We start from the raw sequence: 13,152 nt of genomic DNA, 5'->3' as shown, positions 1-13,152 counted from the left end.
AAAAATTACTGGTTGCAGTTAGGGCTGTGCAAATAATCGAATGAGATTTTAATGCGCATCTCGTCAGTCAAGCCGGTTCTGTGATTATCGCGTTCAAAAACACAGGCGATTCATTGCCGATTATGAATGCGATATTGCGGCTCTGTGTAGTAAATGCTGCTCCATCTGAAAGCACGTGCTGGAGACTTACTACTAATCACAGAACCGGCTTTACTGATGAGATGCACATGAAAATCGCATTTGATTATTTGCGCAGCCCTAGTTGCAGTCTAAAATACTTGTTCAGGTCCAGCTGTAAAGAATGTGTCCTAGTCCTGTTCTTGTGCTACAAACTGAATGAAGCGGTTACTTCCAAAACAGCTATTGCCTTGAATTTGTCCTTGGCTTCTATATGATATGATCATGGCATTGTACAAAATCATCAGCAAAGAAAAACATGTTTTTCCTAAACCAGTTAAGTGTAAAAGATACCCAGCAGCCAATTTCATTGTCAAGAAAAGTTCAGGCTTTTTGGATTCACTTCAGAGTTTAGAAAAATGGATGGATCCAATCGCTACCAACAATTAGGGCTGTCACAATTCCTCGATTCAATTGGAGTAACTACTCAATTTAAAAAGAATCCTTGATTGTATTTTGTCCGTGTCGAGTAATCCGCAAAATACTTGAAGTGGCGCATTCCACTGACGAGAATCCATGAAAATCATTATTAGACCGTCATCCAAGGCTGCGTGATATATGAAACTAATTTAAAAATCATAATAAAGCATAATGCTATTTTGAATTAACAAACGCTACGATTCAATTAAATAAATATATGCAATGCCGGCTTAATACGTGTGCTTGAATTAGTTACATGTGTGTGTGTGTCTCAGAGCGGCTCTGTTCACAGTAAATGCTGCTCCACACGAACTGTTATAATTTATGTGTGGAGCGTCTCTACATATTGTTGTGAGTTTGGGTCATTTCATCACATTTATAAGGTAAATCATTTATAAACATACACAATCACAGGAGAATACATTAATATATTTCTCAATATGTTAACTAGGGCTGCACGATTAATCGAATGCGATTTTCATGCGCATTTTGTTTAAAAAGCCAGTTCTGTAATCAGCAGGAAATCATCACCATGTGCTTTCAGATGGAGCAGAATTTACTACACATAGCCGTAGTTCACTGACAAGTTACGCAAAAAAATTGCATATACACACGATTTTATTGCGTGATTATGAAATCGAAGAAATCGTTCGCGATAATGACAGCTGTTTGCATAGCTTCTCAGTGAACTACGGCTCTGTGAAGTAAATGCTGCTCCATCTGAAAGCATGTGAAAATACCACATTTAATAACATATTTTTACTCCAAACTCACTTCATAACGTCAGTTGAGTGTTTGAAATAAATCCTTCTGTGAGATGATGTGGCTTCTTACACAGAATAAGGCACGCAACGTATTTCAGCAGTGATAAAGGGATTGCATTATAAATATACTTTATTTTAATGAAAATTATAAGAATAAGAACTCAGATAAACCATATATTGCCATAGTCATGTGTTTATTAGTCACGTTGAATCAATGAAAGCAGTTGAATCTTCTGTTTATTCAGCTGCAGCGATAGGCATTTCCTGGGTTTCTTCTGCGAGGCGTATTTGGAGTTTCAGCGCGAGAGCGCCCTCTGGCCTTTAGATGGAGATTTACTGCTGATCACAGAACCGTGCTTCACTGAAAGATACGCATGACAATCGCAGCTTCTGTCGAATCGCGATCTCGATTCCATTTCGATTTATCATGCAGCCCTAATGTTAACTGTTCATCATGATTTCAAAATGAAAGCTCAAATCCTCACTCTGAGTTACACGTTTTGATGTCCACATATTCAAGAAATTACAGTAGCTGTAGCATTTCTGTCGTAAAGAAATGGCCAAATATTAAAGATTAAGTGGACATTTGAATTAAATGTTTAGTAGGGTTGTGTATCACCAGCAAAGTCACGATACGATACAGAGGATACGATACATATCACGATATGGGACTGCATTGAATTTCACCTCAGAACAGTTTAGTAAAACAGCTATTTATTGAACACTGCATACTATAGTGCCATTTCTAACTATTGGCAGAGCAGGCAGTTGACCTCTGCATTATGAAGGGCCTCCATAACTGTACCACAGTAAAAATTCTTATTCTGAGAATAGAATATTGAAGTGGAGATCGCTAAACTGCAAGCTAACCAGTGTTTTCAGAAAGCAAGCGCGTTTATCCACAGTGGAGAGAGCGCGTACACGGTTGCCAGGTTGACACAGATAAGTAGCACGCTTAGCAGATATTTCCATATTGCACAAGTGGGAAGCGCTGTTTTGGGGATTACGTCTCTTTATATCAGGCAACCCCGGTTGTGTTCCTCTGCGGCCAGATTAAACCTTGTTGTAGCCTATATATATTATACTCTATTCATTATTTTTTTAGAAACCTTGCACTTTTCTACTCCGTTTTAAACGTTGTTCTTGTATTCAAATTAAGCCTGGTCCACTGCTGCACACGTGCCAAAATATCAATACAGGGACAGCTGTATCGATACTCGTATCGTCAAATCTCTGTGACGATACATCGTCGTATCGATGTATCGAACACAGCACTATTCTTTAGTCAATATTAAACAAGGATTAGCAGAGGATTACTCGAGTAATTGTCAGGATAATCGACCGATTACTCCATTACCAAAATAATCGTTAGTGACAGCCCTACCAGCAATATCTATCATGTGCTACCAATGCTGTCAATGGGGTTGTGCTTAACTGAGTTGGGGAAACAATCACGCAAATGAAAACTTGGAAATTAAATTTATGCTTATTCATTGCTGGTCATATATTCCCTATATAACCATGTATGTGACAAAAAAAAAATCTTGAATCTATGAATGACCAACAATAATGAAAATACCTAACAATCCAACATGCAAGTCCTGTGCAAATTAAGAGATGACCAATATTATGTAATGCCAGCTGGCTTAGGCAACCCAAATCCTGATCTGATGCCATGGAGGATTACCCGACATTCATCCTCTGGGTTTGGAACCGTTATTATTGTAACAAAAGAGGCTGTTTGAATGGGCAGAACCAGCTTAGAAAAGCCTACTCTTGTGACCCCACTGCCAGTTCTTTGGTTGTACTGTAATTGTGAATTACTCAATCAAAGTTGTAAATGGGGTTGTTTGTACATTTCATCATAGATCTGGAATTTGCATTGGTTTGCCTACTTGTTAATTAGCGCATGTCTTTAATCAAAGGGTCACGTTTCTTTCTCAAGTGGTCTCAAACTTGTTTGATATGTGCTAACTTGTTGGGATTGAAACGACAGTCTTTGTATTACCAGTTTACCTACTTTATCATAGGGCTGGACTATATGGCCAAAATTTATATCACGATATATTTCTTAATTTCGGTTGATACGATATAATTCCGATATCGATATGAACACTATTTATCTAAGAGATGACCAATATTATGTAATGCCAGCTGGCTTAGGCAACCCAAATCCTGATCTGATGCCATGGAGGATTACCCGACATTCATCCTCTGGGTTTGGAACCGTTATTATTGTAACAAAAGAGGCTGTTTGAATGGGCAGAACCAGCTTAGAAAAGCCTACTCTTGTGACCCCACTGCCAGTTCTTTGGTTGTACTGTAATTGTGAATTACTCAAAGTTGTAAATGGGGTTGTTTGTACATTTCATCATAGATCTGGAATTTGCATTGGTTTGCCTACTTGTTAATTAGCGCATGTCTTTAATCAAAGGGTCACGTTTCTTTCTCAAGTGGTCTCAAACTTGTTTGATATGTGCTAACTTGTTGGGATTGAAACGACAGTCTTTGTATTACCAGTTTACCTACTTTATCATAGGGCTGGACTATATGGCCAAAATTTATATCACGATATATTTCTGAATTTCGGTTGATACGATATAATTCCGATATCGATATGAACACTATTTATCAGAAATAGAAATCTTTTGTAACATTATAAATGCCTTTACCATCACTTTTGATCAATTTTAAGCATCCTTGTTAAATAAAAGTATTAATTTCTATAATTTCTTCCCAAAAAAATAATAAAAATTATACTCAATAGAATAGTGTATAATGTTACAAAAGCTTTTTATTTCAGATAAATGCTGATCTTTGGATCTTTCTATTCATCAAAGAATCCTGAAAAAAAAAATTAACTGTTTTAAATATTGATAATCATCAAATCAGCATATTGGAATGATTTCTGAAGGATCATGTGACACTGAAGACTGGAGTAATGATGCTGAAAATTTAGCTATGTATGATCACAGGAATAAATTACATTTTAAAATCTATTCAAATAGAAAGCAATTTTAAATAGTAAAAATATTTCAACATTTTACTGTTTTTGCTGTACTTTGGAGCAAATAAATGCAGCCTTGGTGAGCAGAAGAGAATTCTTAAAAATAAACATTAAAAATCTTACGGTTCAAAAACTTTTGACTGGTAGTGTAGGCTGATTATTCTTATAGATTGAAACAAATGTGCTTCAGCCAGAAAAAAGGGTATGAGAAGTGCACCGAGTCGCTGCAGAAAACAAAAAAATTGAACAAAAACTGGAAATGTTGCTGGAGACGGGCTTATTTAAAATGAAAACTGATTCTCTGCCAGCAGGAGGCACTTTTAGCGTGATAAAACTAGCGGTTTCTCCAGTAATGGCTGTAATCAAAGCAGCTCCGCTAATGAACGCTACTTTATCAGATCAAATGAAAATGCCATCGAAACTTTTCTGAAGACAGTCGGTTCCCTTCAGAGATACATTCATATAAAGCACCCGCGACGCATTATGATTTTGAAATGTGCAGTGCTCATATTTATTCAACGAAGTCAAATGGCACAAATAAATCAATGTATGGGAAACTGGTAATGTATATCGAAATATCGGAAATGTGTTTAAAAATCATATCACCGTTATTGAAAAAAATTATATCGCGATACATACTGAAATTGAATTATTGTCCAGCCCTACTTTATCACAAATTAATTAGCAGCCTAGTTATATAGTACCACACAGTATCCCAAAAGGTTACGTCAGTGTTCGAACTATACCATGGACTTTGGGGGAGCCCACTTGTTTTTCTTTTATAAAGCGCGTGCCTCAAAAGAGGGCTTACAATGACTTACAAAGGGGGTACAATGACTTGCAAAGATACAGAACAGCTACAAGTGTATGCACTACTTGCTTTATGCAAGCACTATATAGGATAAATCATACTTTACACTTTACACTAAATCATACATTATACTTTATCGACACGAATTGATAGGTGAAACAACAAACAGCCACCCACAAATAGTCAATAAACAAAGCATCAGGCTGTCTTTGAGTTCACATGAACATCGTTTAAAGTTACTCATCGTCGGCCTACAGAAGAATACCATAATTCCTCTGTTCAATTAGGCATAAGACATCGAGAGTCACGCAGACCTATAATAACCCAGCCACAACACATAATTGCGAATAACATGCCTTACCTTAACACAGAATCGACCACAGAGTCCAACGTTTATATTATTTCTACGAATCTTTGAGTTAACATTGTACTAAACATGAGTGGAATTTGCACCGCAGCGCCCCCACACCTTGATGCTCATGACAAGAATAGCATGTATAGTTATCTTTATTGAAGTGAACTAGGTTTAAATCACCGTCATGCATGAATGAATGATATTTTTGCAATTTTACACATAATAATCCACAATGATCACATTACACCAAACTGAAAGTGCACATCAAAATAACACATTGTCAGTCTTTTTTGAGACCCCCCAAAATTTCATAAATCACGTTTTCAGGGGAGCCCATGTCTTATTAAGGGGAGCCGAGCTCCCTCTAGCTACCCTGTAGTTTGCACCCTGGGTTACGTTGTTCACAACCCATTTTACTTCTGTGTGCGAAAAATGGGCCGGAAATTAGTTTTATCCACCTGAAATGGATTGGATTGTGAAAAGCGGGCTCTACATGGTGGTTAGAGGGGAGGGGCTGAATAATGAGAGGGCTTGATGACATCATCTGAAAAGGAAAGTTATTTTAGAGGCAAACTTTTATGTACAGTTTGTAAAGGTTGACACCCTGTTGACTTGGATTGGGCAACTTTAATTTCTGAGAGTCTCTTCCCTACAGTGACACAAGGTATTTTTTATTTTTTTTTGGTGATAATTGTATATGTGAAATGCCTGGCTTTGCTGTTCAGCCAGGCGTCCTCCTCCGGAACCACTAATCATTGTGGGGAAGGGCGGGGGCGTACAGACAGCGCTAATCTCTGCAGGTCACAACAAGGATACCGCAGCCACCTTCCTACCTGTACACCATCTGTCTGCCCTCATCAGCCTCTGACTTGCAGCCATTCCTACTCTGTTACAACTATCTGTCAAAGCTCTCGCTTCTCTGAAACCCAAAGTAACTGCAGGGGGACATGGTGACTTGGCAGTATCTAGCAGTTTACACTGGCCACTTTTTTTCAATAACTAACCCCGTTTTCACTCCATATTGACTTTGATAGCTCTGAACTATCAACCTGAAGGTCCGTTTTAGGACCATGGCAATATCTTGCCATTTTTTTGTATACTCTTGAGTAGGGCTGTGCAATTAATCGCATGCGATTAATTGCATAGCCCTACTCTTGAGCCTTTATTCTGTAATTTTTGCGCCACTAAATGGAATTAGTTGAGCAAGTGTTGTTGTGTCGGGCTGGTTGAGATGCTCAAGCACCACAGAACTGCATTGTTTGAACTTTTCAGAGAAAGGGACCTACAAATAGTTGACTCTGCATATTAAACGAAGCGATAATAGTTTTTTTTAAACATAAAACAATTACATACTTCACCTTTTAAAAGCCTTCTCAAATGTTATGTTGTCATCTGGTAGGGATGTGTATTGGCAAGAATCTGGCGATATGATACGCATCACGATACAGGGGTTGCGATACGATATGTTGCGATACTGTAAACAAGGCGATATATTGGGATATTTCTTATTTTAGGAATAGGATATATTTTTAGGAAAGCTGTCATTAAGAGCACACCACCATATGCAAACCTTAGCAATAAATAAATAAAAAAATTATTTAACCAGAACACAGTGGGATCTGCATTTGCAATAATCAGTCCCTGTAACATTCAACGTTATTGAACGACTTTTTGTGCAGTACGAGTAAAGGGGGGAAAATGTAAGCGCTCGCAGGATCCTTTAGTTAAATGAATAATACTTATAAAATGTATTTTATATAAATACCATATGTATATATATTTCTAGACCCTGCTTTAAGTTTACAATTTCACAATTTAAGTTTACAATTGTAACATGCAATGTCATAACATTTTGATCTGAACAAAAGAATTACATCTGCTTAATATCAATGAAAAATAAAGTGCTTGCAGGATTCCTAAAGAAAACGAAACAATTGTAAAACAATAAAATAACTACAGATGTTGAACATTCTCAAACCTTTCCACTTGGATTTCACAGGTTTTTCAGTTTGTATTTATGTTCCACATGGAATCGCCGAGACCGTGACGCGAACACCGCCCCAACTGCACAAAACACCCCCACCACTAGAGAAAGCTGCAGCATGCAGACCCCGCGGTGGATGTTACCACAAAAGCCCAAATGACACCACACTTCAGCTTTGTACACGAAACAGGAACTGGGACAATTCTTTCATCCTCCATTACTAGCAGCGAACTATATTAACGCTAACATTAGTGGCGTGCCACATAAGTTCAGAGATGAAGACTGCTAACTAGTGGTTGGGATATAAACTCAAAATGAAACAACTGCCATGAATCTTGTAGGGCTGGACAATAATTCAATATCAATATGTTTCGCGATATAATTTTTTTCAATAACGATGATATGATTTTTTAACACATTTCCGATATTTCGATATACATTACCAGTGTTTCCCATACATTGATTTATTTGTGGCGTTTGACTTCGTTGAATAAACATGAGCACTGCACATTTCAAAATCATAACACGTCGCGGGTGTTTTATATGAATGTATCTCTGAAGGGAACCGACTGTCTTCAGAAAAGTTTTGATGGCATTTTCATTTGATCTGATAAAGTAGCGTTCATTAGCGGAGCTGCTTTGATTACAGCCATTACTGGAGAAACCGCTAGTTTTATCACGCTAAAAGTGCCTCCTGCTGGCAGTTTGCATTTTCAATAAGCCCGTCTCCAGCAACATTTCCAGTTTTTGTTGTTTTTGTTTTCTGCAGCGACTTGGCGCACATTTCATACCTTTTTTTTTTTCTGGCTGAAGTACATTAGTTTCAATCTATAAGAATAATCAGCCAGTCAAAAGTTTTTGAACAGTAAGATTTTTTAATGTTTTTTTTTTTTTTTTTTAGAATTCTCTTCTGCTCACCAAGGCTGCTTTTATTTGCTCCAAAGTACAGCAAAAACAGTAATATTTTGAAATATTTTTACTATTTAAAATTGTTTTCTATTTGAATAGATTTTAAAATGTAATTTATTCCTGTGATCATACATAGCTAAATTTTCAGCATCATTACTCCAGTCTTCAGTGTCACATGATCCTTCAGAAATCATTCCAATATGCTGATTTGCTGATTATCAATATTTAAAACAGTTGAGTACATTTTTTTTTTCCAGGATTCTTTGATGAAAAGAAAGATCCAAAGATCAGCATTTATCTGAATTAAAAAGCTTTTGTAACATTATACACTATTCCATTCAGTATAATTTTTATTATTTTTTGGGGGAAAGAAATTATAGAAATTAATACTTTTATTTAGCAAGGATGCTTAAAATTGATCAAAAGTGATGATAAAGGCATTTATAATGTTACAAAAGATATCTATTTCCGATAAATAGTGTTCATATCGATATCGGAATTATATCGTATCGACCGTGTACATTTTTGCCATATCGTCCAGCCTAATCTTGTATGATTTTTTTCTTTAAATATCGATATTCAGTTTTTGAGAATCGACGTGCATCGATATTTTCTTACCCCATCATCTGGTGAAACCTGCAGTGTTTTTGCTCTGTTGGCTTCATTTGAGCGAACAGTTGACGGGGAGACATTTGCATTAATTTGACTGGAATCGCAGTTGCTTTAAGGGAGAAGGCAAATGTTGGTTTGCAGCTTCTCTTTGATTGCGCATTACTGCCTTTTTTATCTTTACACATGTGCTGTTTTATAAACGATTACCCTGTGTTTGTTGTGCTTCATGACATGTGTGATTGCACCTTGAATCCGAACAGGCATATCCAAAGACTTTGGTGGCCTATTAAGTCAGTTTACAAGCTTTAAAGGGATAGTTCACCCAAAAATGAAAATTTGATGTTTATATGCTTACCCCCAGGGCATCCAAGATGTAGGTGACTGTTTCTTCAGTAGAACACATTTGATGATTTTTAAGTCCAACCGTTGCAGTCTATCAGTCATATAATGGATGGCAATGGTAACAGTCTATGAGTGTAAAAAAAACATGCACAGACAAATCCAAATTAAACCCTGCGGCTCGTGACGACACATTGATGTCCTAAGACACGAAACGATTGGTTTGTGCCAGAAACCGAACAGTATTTATATAATTTTTTACCTCTAATACACCGCTATGTCCAACTGTCTTTGGGCGCGCGCACGGCCTCCGGTGCATGAGGTGTGTACGCGCTCTGGCGTAGTTTACGCAAGCGCCGGAAGTGATCTCTTGCGCGTATACGTCACTCATTGTTTACACAGTGCACAAACATTGTAGGTACGACGGCTAATCAAACTGGTACTTACTTGCGCTTATCCGGATTGTTCAAACTGACTTCTGAGCCTGCTCGTCTGAAGTTATGGTTGATTGCTCTTCGGCTGGATATCAACACACTGTGATGAGTCGGCTGCCTCCCCCTAATTATCAGCATCACCCCGTTCCTTAATCGCCGCCCTTCGCCAGGCTCCTGACATGAGTGGGTGCGTGAGAGAGGAGGAGCGCTGAAATAGCCACGGCTGGCGGCGTGTGATGGGGCACACCTGAACCGAATGGAGCCTCATCGCTGTTTAAATGCCAAGCGCGCCTCTCCTCGGGAGACCGGTCTCTTCCCTGTGCATGCACGCTGGTGTCATCGTGGGTCCAGGAGGGGTGCGTAGAGGGACTCCCGTGCCGCCAGAGTCGTAAGATGCCGGACCCGCAGTCCGGACGAGAACCGCACCCGTTACACGGCCGTTGGGCAAGGATGCTGGGCCATCTAGTCCCTTCAAGCGCCGTGGGCAGAGAGAAGGACGAAGCCGCTGATAGAAGCCGCCGCCCCTCGCGCCCCGGACTGGAGACGGGAGCGCGTGCGGCCGCCGGACTCCGCCCCTTACCTGGACCCTTCCTTCCTTCCTTCCTGACCACTGCCCTTCCCTGCACGAACCCCGCAGCACGACGAGGACACCAGATCCCCTGTTTATTTTGGACACTTGATTCCCTTTTTTCTGGACACTTTTTATTTTCTGTTAATAAACCTGTGTCTGTCATTTGCTCCTCCCGCGACAACACACCCATTAACGTAAAGTACGCCAGAGCGCATACACATCTCACGCACAGGAAGTTGTGTGTGTGCTCGAAGCAGTTGGACATAGCGGTGTATTAGAGGTAAAAAAATTATATAAATACTGTTCAGTTTCTGGCACAAACCGATCATTTCGTGTGTTGGGACATCAATGTGTCGTCACGAGCCGCAGGGTTTAATTTGGATTTGTCTGTGCATGTTTTTTTTACTCTCATAGATTTTGTTACCATTGCCATCCATTATACGACTGATAGACTGCAACGGTTGGACTTAAAAATCATCAAATGTGTTCTACTGAAGAAACAAAGTCACCTACATCTTGGATTCCCTGGGGGTAAGCAGATAAACATCAAATTTTCATTTTTTGGGTGAACTATCCCTTTAAGCACTTCTACTAGCTGACAGATTGTATTTCTGAAGCACCCTTTAACTGTCATTCACCTCATAAATTAGACCATCGGGTTTGAGTTCTAAAAATACAGGAGGATTAATTGCATGAGGTCACATCTGACATGGTTTCTATCCCATTTTTTATGGTTTGACTCTCGGGGGTAAAGCTATGAAATTAAATTGTGCCGTAGAGACTGTGTGCTACGAGTATGGCAGGCTATTTAATTTTATAATCGTAAAATGAAAAGGCGCAGTGGGCGCTGGGATTGTACGATGGTGGAGCGTAGATTGAGCAGTCCAAATGACTCTTTCTGAATCAACATCTTGAAAAGCTTGAAAAGTAATACAAGAAGAGAAGATGTTTCCTAGTGGCGATTGTTTTGTTTTTTTTATTGCTCGCTTGTTTTAAATACTGTATTTGTTTTGTTGTTGCCGTGTCATATTTTATGATTGAATTATCTGCATTATGCAGATTAGCATGTGTTTCTGTTGCACTACACCGGTTGCATTCTTCTTAAAGGGCCGATTTCTCTCATTACACCGATTGCTAGGCATTATGGAAAATAAAAAGAAGAAACAGACCCTTAGCAACAAGAGTGGAAAATGAAAGAAACACTCAAGCTCATTAGATTACGCTAATGCTCACAGCGTGTTATTGGTGAAAGACAAAAGGAGGGTCCAGATCACAAGTCCTAATAAAAAGACTAGGCCTAAATCAATCAAGGTGGCTGTGGTCTGAATGGAATGCTAATGTTTTGCCTACTGCATGCTATATTATTGTGCCATGATTTTACTACATACCAGGAATAATTACAATTTTGTATTTAATTTGTTTTATTTAAATGTTTTAAAGTATAGGGTGGGGGAACTATGACGTCACTCTGTAGGCGGATCGGCTGTTAGCATCGCACTGGTTCCCTCAACAAAAAGCCTATAGTTTTGTCCATCAAGATAATCTTCACAAAATAATTTAATTTTGAAGCCTGAATAAAAGCGCCAGAACTTAATAGCTAAACTTAACTTAGGCTATAAACGAACTACAGCACCACGGTCGCTCGCCTTCAAAGTCACCACCACCTGCTCCTGACAACTTTTTCAAACTTATTTCCGTGAAAAGGATTTACTCTGTATATGAATTTTAATCCATGCTACATGAACCTTTTCATATAAACTGGAATAAATACAAAACTAGAGCCAAACTAAAACTGAATTGAGACATTTATAATAAATAGTATAGTGAATAAATGAAATAATCATATGAAAGCACGTATTTCTGTATATTTCGAAATAAGGTGCAATTAAAGTAAATAAATCCTTGATTAATATGAATATTTTAATTAAAAACGTGTCTCCACGTACTATTCAATAAAATTCTAGTGCATTTAATCTATTAAATAACAGCATAATCTATTAAATAACAGAGTGAGTGAGTGAGTTTTTGGATATGGTAAGATTAAACTTATTTAAAGTAAATTAAGTACCACATTTCAGCTATAATTTTGTTAGGGTGGCTACACAAAATATTATTTTATCCTTGCTTCTAGGAAATCCTCAATCTATATACTTTCTAACAGCTTCATGTGGCCCAGGCACGGCGCCAGAATTTTTTCTCTACCGGTGCTAAGGGGGGGCTAGACCAATATGTGGGGGTGCTAAGAAAATAAATTATATTGATGACGTCAGAGTAAACCGGGGCTATTCAAAATTCTGACGGGGCTATAGCCCCCTCTAGCCCCGGTGTAGCGCCGTCACTGATGTGGCCGTAAACATTTAAATTTAACGTGGCTTTAAACACTATGCATTGTTAAATTTTCACTTTCCCCGTGACTAAGCCGATAAATGTGGTGTTTACATGGAATAATCGTAATATGAGTTTACCTTATGGTGCGGACCCAGAGTCTCCGCATCAGCAGGAAAGTGATAAAACGAGCATCTTCCATCCGAACACTTGTCGCATTTCGGGGCAAAGCAAAAAAAAAACATTGTCGAACACCAATATAAAATGCGGGAAACTATTAACTGGTAAGTCTACAATTAATTGTATTACAAATTATCCTACGATTGGAAAATACTGTAAATTGATAAACTGCGACAGTGCCTGTAGTCCCATTTAGCAACTTGTTAGCAACCGTCTTTTTTAAGAAACGTAATAGTTTAAAAAAATCACGAGTGGGGTGTAATG

At 38.4% G+C, this 13,152-nt stretch overlaps 1 protein-coding gene across 16 annotated transcripts in view; it reads left to right on the top strand.

Annotated features, from left to right (window-relative positions):
- LOC107559795 (muscleblind-like protein 2a) overlaps positions 1–13,152 on the top strand; it is a 111,287-nt gene that overhangs the window by 11,524 nt on the left and 86,611 nt on the right. The window contains exon 1 of one of the 16 annotated variants that reach the window (XM_016243752.1): positions 2,282–2,293. The exons of the other annotated variants lie outside the window; for them this stretch is intronic. The gene's annotated coding sequence lies outside the window, so the exon portion shown is untranslated. Of the gene's footprint in view, positions 1–2,281; positions 2,294–13,152 lie in introns of those variants that run through there. 16 annotated transcript variants of the gene reach the window in all.

Source organism: Sinocyclocheilus grahami, unplaced genomic scaffold (assembly GCF_001515645.1).
Source record: "Sinocyclocheilus grahami isolate Dianchi unplaced genomic scaffold, SAMN03320097.WGS_v1.1 scaffold699.1, whole genome shotgun sequence".
Classification (NCBI taxonomy): domain Eukaryota; kingdom Metazoa; phylum Chordata; class Actinopteri; order Cypriniformes; family Cyprinidae; genus Sinocyclocheilus; species Sinocyclocheilus grahami.
The sequence above is the reverse complement of the archived record's forward strand: the minus strand, read 5'-3'. Positions and strand labels throughout refer to the sequence as shown.